The following is an 18,615-nucleotide window of genomic DNA, read 5'->3' as shown; positions in this document are numbered from 1 at the left end:
TGTTGGCGACTTACACTGCGATTACGGTGGTAGAGAGTGGAGCTAGGACTACGTCTTCTACTTCTGCTTCGCGTCTTACTGTGACGATGAGAACAGCTCGATTTACGTCTACGACTTCTACTTCGCGTCTTACTGCGTTGACGATAACAATAGCTTGGAATACACGTCTACGGCTTCTGGTTCGGGTTTTACTGCGGTGACGACGCGAACGGCTTGGACTACGTCTACGACTTGTACTACTTGAGTCTTACTTGAGTCATTGCAATTAGAGTGAAGTCCACCCTCGGTATGCACATCACGGTCGGTGCGCCTTTCACGTGACTGCTCGGATGTCTGGATCTCGAGAGTTGTAAGGCTCCGTCGCCTCTGAGCTTCAGATTCATCACGTTGTTGCATATCTTGGTAAACAATTACCGCTCCAACGGTAAAAACAAACTATTCAACGCTACGTGGACTAGCCAAGTTCCGTATACTTTCGCCGCCAACCTTCGAATGCCCAATTTCTGCATTGCGAAATGCACTACTGTCCTCTCATCCCAGCCGTAAACCTCCGCGCACTGATTTACCTTTTTTAGCCACATGTCTATGCGTTGGCTTTTCAGAGACGGATTAAATTCCGGAAGAATATTTTTGTTATCCAAATTTTTATTTACTGATGGTGCGCTTTGATTTAACGGCTGCGATGGGAGAGCATCTTTAATAGTTTTAATTATTTCGACAACCTTCTCCTGCTCTCTTCTCGAAGCCAGCTCGCGATCAAGCAAGCAGCGGCTGCGGCTGCGGCTTTCACCGCGGCTGCGGCTGCGTCTGGCACGTGAACGGCTCCTCCTAGGAGTCTCCAGACTAAGGACTCCGTCTCCTCCGTCCATTTCCTAGAACTCGTAAAATAAAATTGTAACCATTAATGACTAACCAACATTTGAATTTTAAAGAATCTAATTTTACTGTTTTTGATGATAACTCGAAAACGGTGCTTCCGGGGCACGTAATTATCCGCCAGATTCTACCATCCAGATAATAAATCCGAAGAACAATCCGGAGTGTTCGGTCGTCCGATATCCGGACAGCATGCCCTAGGTGCATCTAGAGAAAATAGACAATATGTTTGACCCCTTTCATCAACCTCCGTAACCTCAACCTGGTATCATCACATGTGCTGTTCATATAGGATCTATTATTGTTACTAAAGAACACCCAAAACCTGCTAGGGGATGGATAATAAGGCTATGATAACATTTTATTCACAAAAACGTAAAAGTTAAAAATATTTGTGTAAAAATCTCGTAAACTATGCATGTGACCTTACAAACGACATCTTCAGTAATCCCTTATAACCCTCAATACCAGCAAGTTCTACTTTATGACAATAAATTACATTTAAGTAGTTCTACTTTATGATAATAATTACAATGACTCTTAATGATATTAGGCCAAACAGAATAATTACATTTTATATTTTAGTATCTAAATAAAGATTCAATTACTGAAACCATTACATATGTACATACATACATATATGATGAGGTGGGCAGAGCCACAAGTAATCAAAGACAGCTTGCAGCCACTGTTGATACGAAATCCTAAGATACCATACATAACCACCATATTATGTGGCCTATAAGAAAAAAAATGTAAAAACAACACATAAATTCTAGTTCTGTGCAATAAAGTATATTTGATTTGATTTGATTTGATTTGATAAATTATCTTGTAAACTACTTACATGTCTGGTCGCAATAACAACGAAATTTTTGTTACCGCTGTATTAATTAGTATTAATCTTTACCAAACATAATAACCCTTTACAACAAAACTTCACTATTATTTCCTTTTATATAATTTTTTTATTTTTTTAAATGTAGGTATGTACGTAGCATTGGATTATTTAGGTCATTCATTGAAGTTGAACATATCAAGAGTAATACATTCATTTTTGTTTATTTTCTGTAATCCGTACGTAATGTTTAGAATGTGGGTAACTCTTCGAAATAAAGACAGGTTAAATAACTATAGGTAACTACTATTTGAAATAAAAGTTGACTATGCGTAATTGAAACAATTAGAGTCTCACTAATAATTAAAGAATAATTATAATTCAAACAACACTTTTCTACAGTTAAACTTACAAACTATCCAGCTTGAAAAGTGGTCACGCGTGGCAACAAAACATTCCAAAAACGTAGGTACTTACCACTTCTGATATGTAGTAAAAATACGGTAGAACAGTAATCACACTTATTTATTCTGGTATCAAGAAAATAACACTTAACTTGGTAAACACATCCGATGTCGTCAAGGTCCCCAACGCAAGAGAGCGTGTATCAATCCGTCCGATTTGACAACCCCATTCTAGTGTTGCCATTTATAGAAAAATGTCTTATAACTGTCGACGAACAATTTAGCCTAACACTTTATTGCACACACAGCTAATACAGAATTACAAAAAAAAAGAAACGGGAAAAATATTGTATTTTTGTTTTCATAGCACTCATCTGTGCTTAGGGAAATTCACAAAGAGAAAATTAAATCGCCCGAGTCAGATTTTTTTTCGATTTAATTTTCTCTTTGTGATATACAGTATTATTGAACTTCTTAAATAAATCAAAAAGAATAATTTATTGTTTATTATTTTATCTTGGGATCCCTCTTATTTTCCTTCTTTTTCTATTTATTTTTTCTATTTGATTTATTTGGCTTGATACAATTGACTATATTTATGTGGAAATTAACGTTTTAAAGTGTAACTATGTTACCTAATGAACAATATAATACAAAACAAATAGACTTTATTGCACCAAAATAAAAAGAATAATTACAAAAACACTTAACTAAGTATAAGATATAATAAGAAGAAAATGTTTTGAGTTTGTTTTTAAGTTTGATATTATATTATGTATATCTAATTTAATACTAACGGGGTGCTTCATGACAATTAGAGGACGCGGGCACAGTTTGTGGTCTGAAGATATTGTTTGGACACTTGTCGCGGTCTTGTAGACAACTATAGATGTACACAGAAACTTGGCTTACACAGAGTAAATACACGGACACTAACTGAACGTTAAACTAACTGTTAAGTTTAGTTGTAGATGACTGAGTTAAATATAAATTTATCATCATCATCGTCTCCCTAGCATTATCCCGTTCTTCACAGGGTCCGCTTACCTAACCTGAAGATTTGACAGGTCCGGTTTTTTCACAGAAGCGACTGCCTGTCTGACTTTCCAACCCGCGATTTCTCGGGAACGTGGGTTTCCTCACGATGTTTACCTTCACTTCTGAGTACGTAATAATAATTTATGATCCAAACATGAACTCATAAAGTCGAATTCAATGGTTTAGAGCTTGCCCCGGGATTCGAATTCGCGACTCTGCGACGTAAGCCACACGTTCGCCTTATCTCTACCACGGTCATTTATGGTTCGCGGAAAACCAGTTAAATGCATAAGCAGCTGATTCCAATACACACCATCCAAATTTATTTTAAGTTATACCTGTCATTTTCTTATCCGCCTAAAAGGAAAGAGACGGGTAATCGACAGGCATAAAATTTATGGAAGACACGTCAATTATATGCAGAAATTTAAAATACCCTCCCAAAATCTTATATTAGCCAATAAACTGACCGAATTAAGTGGATAGCACACGTCAAACAGTTTGCATATCAGCGAGATGCCTATTTTATTTTGTTCATTCATTTCAAAATTAACAGTTGTCAATCATCCGTTTCTTTCCTTTTCGGCGGTTAAGAAAATGACAGGTATAACTTAAAATTAGGAGGTGTCTGCAGGAATCGCGGCCGATATCAGTTCGAATTTTAGTATGTTAAATGCATTGTTTTGCATTTGTGCTATACTAAAAGCCTAAATAGCGTAATGTTGTAGTCATCCCACAGTTTAGCCTAAAGTACAGCCAAAATGTTGACCGAACGTTGTGAGAATAACAATGCAGTGGTTACAGTGCATCCTGTTCGCAAATTAGTCGCCAGTTAGCTACAAGCTTTTATTATTCGCGGCCATTTTGGTTTGGTAATTTATTGTAATCCTAATCACATTTATTAAAATTCAAATTTATTTTATTGCACCAAAATAAATGAAAATAGTTACAAAACAGACTTAACCTGGCAAATAAAGGCACATTTGTTTATATTTTTAATAATTAGTTGTATTAGTTGTATCGTTAAGCCGTTGGTCCCGGTTACTACTTACTGATGTAAGTGAGTAATCGTCACATGAGCCAAGTCAGGGGCCTTTGGCGCCTCAATAATAACCCTGTCACCAGGGTTGCTGAGGTTGGTTATCCATTTCACAACCCACACGATAGAAGAAGAATTAGTTGTACACAAATGCCCTTGGTCTAACAGAAAACTCGGGTGTGGGAACTTTGTTCATCTTGCGATGGATATACCCCAATTAGGATATAGTCGTGAGATTATATTATGTTATTTTTCACAGGACTGACTATACTTCCATATAAATTACAAAGAAGACTTTCGTTTTGAGGTTTCGTAAAAAGTATTTGTACTTTGCTTACTTAAATGTCATGTTATATTTTTTGTGCAATACGTCCCCGGTATATTATTCAAACTATCCCATTATTACAACTGCATTAATTCGTTTATCTCATTGGTAATTAACTAAAAGCTCCATGCCAAAGGTTATTATAGAGAGATGCCACGCGAGCATAGCCGGTGGGACCGAAATATGCACAAAACGATCATAATTATTTACAGAACGATCGTATTATAAAACTTACCACATCATTCATTGCTTCTTTGGTATTGTGCAGGTATAATAAGCGCTTGTTTGTTTGTTGTATTTTTCTCTTTTATAACATAACATAACAAATACTTTATTGCACAAACAGGAAAAAACAAAATACAAAACAAAAGAGAAATAAAATGAGTAGGTACAATAGGCGGCCTTATTGCTAAGTAGCAATCTCTTCCAGGCAACCTAATGGTTAATGTACCTATGCCATATTTTTTGTACTGTACTCTTTTTTTCCGTTCTGTTCTCTGTTTTTTGTACTCTTTTGATTTTTTTTTCTTGTGTTACTGCGCAATGAACGGCGGGAAGTCCGATGTAGCCGTCTAGTCAGAAATGACTTGGTGCGGCCGCTTCACGTCGACGTGAGTTATCATGCGACATGCGGACTCGTGCGATTTTGTGCCGAGTGCTTTTTTTTTGACGTGACTTTTGTACATTTGCCGCAGATGGCTTTAACTACTTGGCCGGACAAATGTGCCGAGTGCATATCTCCCTTGTTTCTATGATCTGTGCTCTATACAGTAATTTAACTCCGTTCGAGGACATTGTTTCAGCAACTATTTTGCGATAATTATTGTTCGACCATGTTGGTTGTTTGGGTTTGTGTTTCGGCTAATTTAGATACCTATTATATTAACGTTGCTGGGTAGTTATTGGTTGGGGATAATTATACCTAATTTGTGTGCGATGTCCATGTCTAATTCTACCTTAAATGACGGCAGGTTAGTACGATAGTATACAACCTAGTGCGAAAGGAACATATTACATGGGAACATAAGCTCACGGCTATATCATAATTGGGGTAGTCAGAGGCACATGCACCGCAAGATGAACTAAGTACCCACACCTCACCGAGCTTTCTGTTAGACCATCGTGATAGGTGGTGGGCCGTGTCGCCGTCTATAATGGTCGAGGCAACTGTGTTAGTAAAAACTGCATTTCAGATTAATGATTTCCTGGAATAAATAGCAATATTTATTTATTAAATTTCATTTGTGTAACTTAAAGCGATAGTATATTTAAAAAACAGAATTACTTAAAAATAGAACAGTCTTTACAAGTTACCACGTACTACAAACTGGTATCATTATTAAGTATATCATAAGTAAGTTAGATTAGTAAAAAAAGTATATAAGTGCAAGAAGACGGAAGTAATATAAGCAATAAGGACGCCGATTTTGTTTCTCTTGTCATTTTTATAATTGTTTTTGATGTTGTGTTTATTTATATGTACAATAAAGCGTTTTTGCATTGTATTCTTAGACAAAAATTATGACTCATTTATGCTTGTCCGGTACTGGGGTTCGAACCGTTCGCAAGACATATTAATGTAGTGTTTCGACATTTGTCATAATTAACCCACTGCTAGACTTGTCTACTTCAGCTACTTCCACAGCATAATGTCTTACGGTATTTTGCTGTGGGGTCGAGCCGCTGATGTAGAAACTATTTTCATCATTCAAAAAAGAGCAGTTCGCGCTATTTATAAGCTGCGTTGTCGGGACTCTTTGAGGGAGCTGTTTAAAGAAATAAATATACTGACGGTCGCAAGTCAATATATATATGAAAACATTATGTATGTACGTAAAAACTTATCTCTCCTTCCGAGAAACTGTGAAAGGCATACTTACAATACAAGAAATAAACATAAAATTGCTATTCAAAATTCTAGATTAAGTAAATTAAATTCATCTTTTTTGGGGTTATGTATACGTTTTTACAATAAAATACCAGATAATATTTTAAATTTGTCAGAAAATAAATTTAAAGCTCACGTGAAGCTTACTTTATTTAAAAAAGCTTATTATAAGATTAATGACTACCTAAATGATAAAAATGTCTGGTATTGAATGTGTTCCTCTAGTTATTAAATAACTTGTAATGTATATCCTCATTGGTTTTTAAAAGATGTGTTGCTGTTGCAGTTTCTTGTCATTTCTTCTCCTCAGCCATAACACCTTGCGAAATGACGTAAATTCAAAAATGTTACATTGACCTTCAACAAGTTTATCCATGATAATTACGTTGAATAAATGATTCTGATTTCTGATTTGACAAAAAATATATATATATTACGCTCGAAACGAAGTCCATAATGTTAGAATCTCGGCTTTTCATCATTAGCAGGTTTCATCATTAAAAACAAAGTCAAAAAGTATTCGGCGTCCCACTTTCCATTGCTCCGCAAACATGAGGTGTGGCTGGCTCTTTCAATTGCGACCCACATTCGTTAAAATGTAACCGGAGCCATGAAAGGATGGTCCAATGTTGGCACACCCTTTATGCGGCCATGTACCTACTTTTCGGCCTCCCAGTCAACCACACTGGCCTGCAAAACTTAGTATTACACTACTTACAACATACATACGGCCTACGTGGTCCAGTGGTTTGAGCGTTGAGCTTAAGATCCGGAGGGGACCTCCTCGGGTTCAAATCCCGGTGGGGACATATCGCAAAAATCACTTTGTGATCTCTAGTTTGGTTAGAACATTACAGGCTGATCACCTGAAAGTAAAACGATCCATGCTTCGGAAGGCACGTGAAGCTGTTGGTCCATGCTACTATTTACTCATGTAAGTAAGTAGTTAATACATGAGTCATGTCAGGGGCCTTTGCCGGGTCAATAGTAACCCTGACACCAGGGTTGAAGGGTTTGGTAATTCACCTCACAACCCACACGATAGAAGAAGAAGACTTAATAACTTTTTAAGTACACAAGATAAACTTTCGAAATAAAAGGACTCGAAATGTTATTAATGTAGGTACCTACAGTTTTTAGTTACAAAGAAAGCTGATAAATGCTTTTGTAACCTTCATTGTTTTGGGAATAAAGTTATTCTATTCTATTCTATAAAATTACCTATATAAATCGTTTCTTATCTTAAATCTCTAACTTCTTTAGTTAACGCCGGTTCGAACCCCGGTACCGGATTTGATGTTAATTATTTATGAGTGTGTGAATAAATGCGAAATGTACGTCTCTTAAATGATGGGAATTTTTAATTAATCTGTAATTAATACCTATACAGTTGTGGTTATCCCTTTCCTCGGTGGGATTATGTGGATTTAAATTTAATGACGGTTTGCATTTTGTATTTAAAAGGTGTGGTGTGTTTGAGCAAATTGAACATGTCCATCAAAAAGGTTCAATACAATATACTCTGAACCGGCGTGCATGTGTAAAACGATTCATGAATGAAGAGGAAGCAAGAGAAGTGTGTCAGGATCGAAGCCAATGTTATTTTACAGTCTCTGCTTACCCCTATGGGAAGTAGGCGAGAATGTATGTACTTGTGAAGTCCGTATTAAAGAAACTTCAATTGCTTTTATGAATAGACAGTCCGCGCGTGCGCCTTTGCTCCTGCTGCTTACGGCCATTTAGACTTACATTAGACCCAGGGGGTGAGGTAAACCTAGCTCGACGCCTATTCGAATTGGTGCGGGGTGAAGAATGTCCGTCCTCTACGTAGTATGTATGCGTACAGTTGTCCATAGAAGGGAGTGGAAAACTGCATTGTCTAGAGTCGATTTATCCATTCAAATGTAATCCTCTCACACGACGCCCTGAGTCAAGGTTCGCGCCCAACTAGGCACCCTCAGGCCTGCTGTCTAACATTTTGTCCCGGGTGAGATCCCTCAGCGCTCCTCTTTATCTGGTCAAGTAGTTGTGGCTAACCTACAATAAGACACATCAAAACAAATGCATACTACATTGTTTTAAGTTTACGCGGTTATTATCATAATTAAAACACATAATAACGGGTTCTTACCGCGTTTAAATGGGGATATGAGACTCCCGATATTTCGACACTGTTGCAAATGCATACTCTCGCCACATAATTGTTTTAAACTCACTGATAACAGAACTGCTCAGCTTGAACCGAAAGGACCTTCGAATAGCTGTGGGCACCTTTACTGGTCACAGCCCACTTAACAGACATATATTCACCATAGGTCTTACAGATAGCCCGTGGGATTTGCAGCACCACGCGCACAAATCCTACAGCAAACAAGCTTGCTCCGCAAGGCCTGAGAACACCCCAGGAGGCTTCTGAGCTTCTGGAGCTAGTTTATCTAGTACAGCCAAGACTTATTTACACACATAATGGACCATCCATGTCTATATGCGGAAAATAGAGCCCACTACCATACCATACTCACTGACAACAATTTAGTACTAACTTGTGAAGCTAAAGACCCTTTTTTCACTCTTTTTACGAGTCACGTGCTAAAAGTTTTATACGGAATTTTAATGTGGGGAAATTACGTAGCGTGTGTGTAATTTTAAACCGTGTAGTTGGTAATTTGAGCGAGCAAGATTTGACTTTAATAATAGCGCTTTAGAGCACCGTACAAAACGGTCAAATAATTTTATAAATGGGTACGAGCGTAGAATTGAACATATTATAAAACTCATACGCGTTTTCTTTATTAACTTATCTTTTCAGTTTTCACTAACACAGTTGGCTCGACCATTATAGACGGCGATAAAGAAAAGAAAGAAAGAAAGATACAAACATTTATTACTTCCGGACATCACAGACACAGACAGACAGGTACATTACAATCAACACAGGACAGAAACCACACGGAAATCAATACACAAAAAAAAGAACAAAAAACAAAACAAAGAAAACCAAGATCAATTATATCAATAATTATTTAGATCAATTATTTATTATTATTATTGATTTTAGTTCTGTGCAATAAAGTATATTTGATTTGATTTGATCAAAAATTATTAATAAAAAAAAGAAAAACAACCCAAAATCGTAAAAATAATAATAAAAGTAAGTATGTATAAAGTATATACAACCCACTGACGGCCCGATCATCTGCGGTGGCGTCCGGAATAAAAGGACCGGTACAGCGATAGGGCTATACGGCTCACCTATCACGTTGGGCTAACAGAAAGCTCTGTGAGGTGTGGGTACTTAGTTCATCTTGCGATGGATGTAACTCTTACCCCAATTGGGATAAAGTCATCTGCTTAATGTAATGTAATGTTAGTGTAACAATCATGTACTAGTACATTCAAGTAGCCGTACAAGTAGATAGGGTGTTAGTGACATCGTAACCAATACTGAGGGGCATGATTCAGACCGTGATTCTGAGTTGATATCAAGTGGATTATCCTGTCGTCGTCGGCGAAAATTCATGAAAACTTTAGTAATTTTTAAATTATTTTCCGCTCCATACTTTTGCGCGGAAAATTCCACTTGATATCAACTCATAATCATGGCCTGAATGATCCTTCAAAGTTTTCGTTACGATATTACTAACACGCTGTATGTATGTGTTATATATAGCAACATACACTAATCCCCCGAGACATAATCGTTTGAAAGTCAGAGACAACAACTTCATACGAACTATGAAGCTAACGAGAGTTGACGTGTTTTTTTACTCTTTGAGCACGTGTTGGAAGTTGTGCGGAATTTTAATGAGTCGTGTGGCTAACTTTAAAAGTTGTTAGTTGTATAGTTGCTCCATAAAAGCAGCTGGGATTTTATTTAAGAATATATAACACTATTATTTATAACGATCAAACCTCCGGTTGATTGTGGGGAGGCCTGTGCCCAGCAGTGGGACGTATATAAGCAGTTTATGTTTTATGTTATGTTATAACGATCTATTACGACCTCCGTGGTCCAGTGGTTGAGTACTGGGCTCAATTTCAATTTGTGGTGTCAGGGTCCCTACTTTGGTTCGGACACAGGCTGATCACCTAATTGTCAGAAAGTAAGATGATCCGTGATTCAGAAGGCACCATAAGCCGTAGGTCCCGGCTACTGTTTACTGATGTAAGTAAGTAGTCGTTACATGAGCCATGTCAGGGACATTTGGCGGCTCAATAATAACCCTGACACCAGGGTAGATGAGGTTGGTACCACCTCACAGCCCACAGATAGAAGAAGATAACGATCGGTTCGGGTCATAGGTAATTGATATTACTCGGTTTCCATTTCTTCTAACATGGACAACGTGATAAAATTATCAATGGAGAGATAAATAAAATGAAGATTTATTTTTTTAAACCCAAAAGTGTGTATCTCTGGTAGTTAGGTAATATTCGTAAAACACGTCTGTCCGAATATTTCGTATGAAATTATGCATAACATTAAAGTACATTAGAATAATCCGTCAGTGGAATACTGAACCAACACAGTTTTTGACCCTTTCCGGTGATAATAACGGACGTAGTTTTTGTTACATCATCCGGAATTATCCGGATTTCCCAGAAGATACGGATAGAGATTTGTAGCATACTGTTACATTTAGTAAAATGTACATATATTTTTTAAAGCTTGCTTCATAAATGCGATGGTGATTTATTTTATTTTATTTATTTATTTGTACACAATCTTCTTCTTCTATCGTTTGGATTGTGAGGTCGATTACCATCCCCATCAACCCTGGTGGTAGGGTTATTATTGAGCCGCCAAAGGCTCCTGACATGGCTCATATAACGACTACGTACTTACATCAGTAAGTAATAACCGGAACCACCAGCTTAACGTGCCTTCATGCATGGATCGTCTTACTTTCGGACAATCAGGTGATCAGCTTGTAATGTCCTTGCCAAACTAGGGAACACAAAGTGATTTTTGTATGTGTAAAATAAAGAATTTGTTTCAAAACATTTATTACTTTCACTGATAAATAGTAAGTGCGGAGAACGGACTATCAGAACATATTCCGGTACAATGTTTGAGATTAAATTACCTACAAATAATAAACTTAGTTAAGTTCGCAAAAAGTAAAGTACGACCCGGGTTTTTGTTACGGCATCTCCCGTAAACCCGGATCCCCAGAGAAATTCCGGACACCAGGCGAATTTTCAATGCGCTATGTTATTAAATTGTAAATTTAATTCTGTTGCAGGTAAGTTTCGGACCGGATGATCCGGGCAATATTTTGACACGGGAGTACGGTAAGTGGGGTGCTTCAGCTGTAGCGGTTATTATTTGGGCATGTTTATTTTTGTGAATATCGTTTGTTAAGATAATAACTACTTCAATATTCAGGGTGTTATTTACATCGTACCGAATACTAAGGGGGATGATTTCGATCATGATTCTGAGTTGATATCAAGAGGAATTTCCTGTCGCAAAATTCATAGATTTTTTTGTGTTTTTTTAATTGTTTTCAATTCTATTCGTTTGTGTTTGAAAATTCCACTTTACTGACTTGGAATAATGAGCTGAATCATTGCCCTCAGTATTCGTTATGATGTCACTTACACACACAAGTACGTACGCATATTATACATTCACATGATACATCATTATTAATTTAAGAGTCACGCTCTTGTCGGTGTAGTATTTTCCGTGCTACTTTTTAGGGAAAAATAGGGCAGTGGTTTCCCTCTTGCCTTCCGCCCCGCAGTACTCTGTCTGACGACAGTGGGATGGCGCCCAGAGTAGTCTATTTCAAAGCCGTACTAGGACTTCTGTCCTCCGCCTCTGACTACATATCAAATTTATCAAATTTAATTCTCTTCTTCTTATTTTGTCGATGGCCCAAAACTTGGCAACACATATGGCGCTATCTGCAGCGCTCATCAGATCCACTGCGTGCAGGTGTTCGGGCACGCAGGATACGATGTAAGATGTTCTATCGTTTGAGGAACAGTGCCGCACTTGCACATTAAGTCCGAGCCATCCGAGAAACCCCACCTGAACAAATTGTCCTTACTTCGGCCCACCTGAGTCCGAAGTCTATTTAGAGACTTCCAGGTAAGCCAAGGCAAATCAAGACCTGGCGGAGGTCTCTCGGACGGCGAAACAAAAGGGTTTGGGAGGTGTACCCGTTCCTGCCAAATAATTTATCTTTCCTTAGAGCGGTCATCATCATGTATATGCGACACATAATTTTATTAATTTTAGTTATTATTAATTTTAACAGCCTCTGTGGTCTAGTGGTTAGAACATTAGGCTCACGATCTGGAGGTCCGGGTTCGATCCCCGATGGGGACATTGTCGAAATCACTTTGTGAGACTGTCCTTTGTTTGGTAAGGGACTTTTCAGGTTTGAATCACCTAATTGTCTGAAAAAGTAAGATTCCGTGCTTCGGAGGGCACGTAAAGACGTTGGTCCCGGCTATTAGCCGTATAAAACACCTCCATGCTCCGCAGTGGAGCAGCGTGGTGGAGTATGCTCCATACCCCGTCCGGTTGGTTGAGGGGAGGCCTGTCCCAGCAGTGGGACGTACATAGGCTGTTTATGTTATATAATTAATTTTAGCTTTGAAATTAACCCTTTTCGGGATGAGTACTTTATTCCCCTCTCGGGGCCATAAGGTATTAAGCTACAACAATTAATTGTTTTGGAGTTTTATCCTCCTGGGTATAATTTTGCGTATAATTAATCGGACGATTTATGTACTTAGCTGATATTAATGAAATTTATATCTTTTCGATAATTGACGTTAATTACGCGTTTGGAGTACTATCGCGTTCAAAAGTGTATAACTTACTTAATATTTATTATAAAAAAACCTATATAGATAAGGAAAGGTTATGGAGCATACTCCACCACACTGCTCCACTACGGGTTGGTGGAGGTGTTTAGACTACTTTTTTGACGTTCAAAAAACGCTGACTATGTAATGCCAATTTTGAAGAATAAATATTTTTGAATTTATATATTATATAATATGATTATATATTATATAATATGATTACGATCATATTACTTTTTTGGACAATTAGACGATTCAGGATAAATTTCAAGATTAAAGATCAAACAAAGGTCAGTTTCACAAAGTGATTTCGACATTGTCCCCATCGGGAATCGAACCCAGACCCTTCAGGTCGTGAGCCTAACGTCTTAACCACTAGACCATGATGGCTGAAAAGGTGTTTATTGTCATTTTTTTTTATTCTACTACTTCTGCATCAAACTAACTTACTGACAGAATATTTTCACCGAAAATATTATTTCGTACAAAAAGCAAAGTGTGTTATCGGTTTTTTGCGAAATTCCTTAATCGTGTTACATTCGGACTCCCCATGGCAAACAAGTTACAAAGGAGACTTGAAATCGTGTTTCGATTACTTTGGTAATGGTTGGGATATAAAATAATTTATTTTATTGAATTGATTTGTAGTGTATATTATTTTTATTGTCTTTAACTGACTTCAAAAAGGTTATCAACTTGCGGGTATGTATGTAATATTGTAAAATTGCAAAATATTCGTACTGTGTGCTTTCAACACGTGTGCCAATTTTTATAGGTGTATGTATGTATGTTTTGAAGAAATTACAAATGGCTTATTATTGGTTAAAGTTTAATAGTAATTAAAATGTATAATACCGGGTTCTTACCGCGTTTAATTGCATGTGAGTTTCGTGGGAGTTCAGATGGTTCCGAACATTCCGACATTAAATGTAAGCAAGCAGCAAAAAAAATGGTAGACAGATATGTTTACCCTTAGAAAATTATGGATCTCATTTTGATTTCATCAGTCATCCCGTTACCATGGCACTTGCAACAGTGTTGAAATATCAGGAGTCTGATTTTAACGCGAAGAACCCGGTATTATGTGTTTTAATTGTGATAATAACCGCGTAACCTCAAACAATGGCCCCGATTCCTGCAGATACCGCCTAATTTTATTTTAAGTTATATCCGTCATTTTCATATCCGTCGAAAAGGAAAGGGACGGATGATTCACAGCTCTTAATTTTAGGAAGAATGAGTAAATGAATGAATAACCCGGGCGAATCAAAAAGTACGTCGCTGGTATGCAATCCGTTTCACGTGCTGTCTACTTAACTGTGTTGGGTTATTGACGGATGTAAAATTTTTAGACGGTTGGTTTAGATCTATGCTTAAAATTGACGTGTGTTCCATAAATTTTATGCTTGTCGATTACCCGTCCCTTTCCTTTTCGGCGGATAAGAAAATGACAAGTATAACTTAAAATAAAATTAGATGGTATTTACAGGAATTAGCACCAATGTATGTTTAAAAAATAAGGTTATTATTTATTGTAATATGTGACATTTCTTTTTGGTAAGCCTTAGTAGCCCACGCTTGCCTCACTTTGACGTGGCAGGTTCGAAAACAGCACAGTCCTAAACCAATGAGTGTCGAATTTGTTTTTAAATTTAGGTTCGGATCATAAATGATTATCACGTGCTCAGCGGTACTATAATCTACCTCTTAACCCACACGATAGAATAAGATTTGATTCGGAAACGAATTCTAAAATCATTGTTTTGGAGACTCGAACCTGCGACTTCACAGTGAGAGACAAGCGTTCTTCCAACGTGGCTACCAAACCGCGACACCAAACACCCCAGGACTCCGATACCGACCCCGTCGGCGAGGTCGACGATTTCCCTCAATTAGCGCTAGGGTCGATTAATTCTTTCAAATATAATTTCCTCTCAGACGACGCCCTGAGCCGAGGTTCGCGCCCAATTGGGCACCCTGAGGCCTGTTGTCTTAAATGTTGTATCGGGTGAGAGCCTTCAGCGCTCCCCATTTGTCCCCATTTGTCCGACCAAGTAATTAATGCCATCTACGGCAAATCTACAATATGTCACGTCAATAAAAAACTACGGCTTGTACCCTTGTATCTTAATTTTTCAACCGTCCAAGGAATTTTACAACAACCAGCACATACAATTCACGTTTAAATTCTACCTAATCCCAACTCACTCTTGGGACCTAGGTCTTCTATTATTAAGTCTAGACTCCGGCTAGCGAGCTTGCGGATTTCACTCCCCTAAGACCTAAGGTAATGAAATCTAGGTATTGCAAACGTGGAGTTCAGTTCTTTCTCTTTTGAGTAGTAATAATTTTTTAGCGGCTTCTATGTCGGGCTGGGAATAAAAAGTCGGTCAAATGTGAGTCTGACTCGCGCACCGAGGGTTCTGACGCTGTGAATTTGCCGTTGAAAACCTATTATCACCGTACATGGAAATTGGCCGCGATTAATTTTCCAATCGCAAAAACATAAATAAAATATACATATATAAATTATACATGTCGGCGGGCGGTCGGGCGGTACGATAAGCGGCTCCTCTCCAAGGTCTCGTGGTAGGTTGTCCATGTTGCAGGTGAGTCGGGGTATCCAGTGAAAACAAGCGAGGTTTGCAGAATCAGAAGTTATATTGCTCCAATCCGGGTTACAATAAGGGTTCGCAGGGTATAGTAAACGTGACAGGTTCGACGGCAGGTGGTAGTAGTCTTTCTCGTCGCTCGTCAAAACGAAAGTGTGGGAAAAAGTCGTGTCTGCCGTCGACTCTGTCCCCATGTGGCGGGAAAACGATAGTGGCGCCACCACAAGGTGTTCACTATACTTAACAACCAATCACATAAAAGTTACAAGATTCACTAGTACTGTGGTATCAATTGACTATCTTATTATCGCTAATAATATCGCCAACGACGACATACATATTATTATTTTTTATTTCATAGTGTTTTGCTGTTCGAAAGCTCTTGACTCCATAAAGAAAGTCACGATTAGTTTACCAATTGCTAATGAGTTGGATAGTAAAGTAAATTAACGACTTTCGAATATTTTCTTAACTTTGTTGAAAGACCTTGCTTCTTCCTAATTTTCGTGATTGTAGGTTAGGTTTATGGGAACAATTCCGAAATAGAATAGAATATAAATTGTTTATTATAAAAGGACGCCACAAAAACAAGACAATAACATCACATACAAATTTTCACAAAACATACATACATACATACATAAACTCACGCCTATTTCCCACCGGGGTAAGCAGAGACTATAGAATTCCATTTGCTTCGATCCTGACACAATTCTCTTGCTTCCTCCACATTCATCAATCGCTTCATACACGCACGCCGGTTCAGAGTAGATCGTATTGAACCTTCACAAAAACAATTACAAAAAGCATAGAGGATGTTCATTAGAATGATCAATAAGGTGGTTGACGTCCTGAGATAAAAGGGCCTCACTCAGCACAATTCGCGGCGTGAACCACGATGCATATGGTGCATCTTGAAGGCAATGAGTCCCTCTAATTTTTCGTTCTGAACCTTCGGGCCACCCTGTAGAAGACACGATCGCTCGTGATACGCTATATATATAATTTACGCTACAATAATCCGCAGGGAACTACCATCGTTATGGATCACCGCGTTATTCGTCTCAAGCTTTGATTTTCTATATCCGTCGTCAGTTATTATTGCTATTGTAGTGTGTTGGTATAAGTAGGTACTATTCTTTCTGGCAGAATATTTGTCCCGTGTAATAAGGGACGTTGAGGGGGGGTAATGGGCCTTGGTTTTGATTTCATAAAAGACCATTAACCTGGCCTCAAGGGGGACAGAGTCATCTTCTCTGCCCTCTACGGGTCATGTCTTTTTTGTTTTTCTTTTTTAAATTATTTTATGAATAATGAGCTGAATCATCCCCCTCAGCATTTGTCACGATGTCACTTACACCCCGTTAGTGACACCGAAACGAATACTGAGGGGGATGATTCAGATCACGATTCTGAGTTGATATCAAGTGGACTTTCCTGTCGGAAAATTCATTAAAATTTTAGTATTTTTTTTTCAATTCAATACTTTTGCGACGGAGAATTCCACTTGATATCTACTTAGAACCATGGCCTGAATCATCCCTCAAAGTTTTCGTTACGATATCACTAACACCCTGTATACCAAGAAGGTTATGAAAGATCATGCTCGTATGAACATTCACAAGACGCTCTCAACAGCCACTTAATTATGTGCGACAGCGAACTCCTCAAGCGTAAGAATTGTCGAGTGCCTCAATTAAATCTTTAGAAACAGCAAATGCCACTAAAGGGGTCGTATGTATCTTTCACATGCGTTGCTGTTGCTGATTTTAAAGCACAAAGAGACATTATAACATTTAATCTTTACGCTTGGTTCGAATTTCAGCAAAACCAATGATTTTCCTATATGTCTATGCCTGTGTACATCCATCGCGAGATGAACTAAGTACCTTTATCTCACCGAGCTTTCTGTTAACGTGATAGGTGGTGAGCCGTATCGACGTCTAATGGTCGAGCTGACTGCATAAGTGAAACCTGCACTTTAGGTAAATTAATAACTCTTTGGTGGAAGTCCGGTACCTGGGATCGAACGACGCTTCTCAATTGAGAATCAACAATCAAGCCGGAGCGATATGTACCAAAGTGACTATGGTTTATTAGATAGTTCTTAAATAGAGTATTGATCGATTGAAAGATCTCGCGTGTTTTAATACTGTCTAGACAGCCAGTTTGTAACCTGTTCTAAATATAAGTTATCCTTTACAGTTCTACCCAGTGGTATATATCCGTCAATTTGACATATTTCCCAGCAATTGATATGACCTGATTCAAAGTTGGAAGGGTCGTTGTAACGGTTGGGTTAGACGAGGCACGGCCCGGTACCGTCGCGTGATTGGTAGGGTTGGGGCGTGACCAGGAATTGATCGAGTCAGTGACTTGGCTCGTTTTAGTGAGTCTGAATCGAGTCCAATATAAATAGGCAATAAGGGAGGATGTTTTCTTATGACTTGTTAGTCCACGCCTCCGATAGAGATACGGTTGTGTGCTTGAGGTAAATATGTGAGGGGCAGACTAATTTGTAAAATAAGTAATAATCCTTTACTAATAGACCTTCCAACCCGCAAAGGGAAAACTAGCCCAATACAGGTTAGGTCACATACCTCCGAAAATGAATTTTTCGGGAATGTGGGTTTCCTCACGATGTTTTCCTTCACCGCTGAGCACGTGATAATCGTTTATGATCCAAACATGAATTTGCCTGTGCTGGATTCGAAATGAATAAGAAATTCATTCACATTATTATTACTACTTTGGTTTTTTTTCTATTTTT

The 18,615-nt window shown here is 38.1% G+C and overlaps 1 protein-coding gene across 2 annotated transcripts in view; it reads left to right on the top strand.

Annotated features, from left to right (window-relative positions):
* LOC126378104 (heterogeneous nuclear ribonucleoprotein L) overlaps positions 1-18,615 on the top strand; it is a 506,263-nt gene that overhangs the window by 212,177 nt on the left and 275,471 nt on the right. The window lies entirely within an intron of this gene.

Source organism: Pectinophora gossypiella, chromosome 25, assembly GCF_024362695.1.
Source record: "Pectinophora gossypiella chromosome 25, ilPecGoss1.1, whole genome shotgun sequence".
Classification (NCBI taxonomy): Eukaryota; Metazoa; Arthropoda; class Insecta; order Lepidoptera; family Gelechiidae; genus Pectinophora; species Pectinophora gossypiella.
This window is presented reverse-complemented; position numbering and strand designations above follow the sequence as displayed.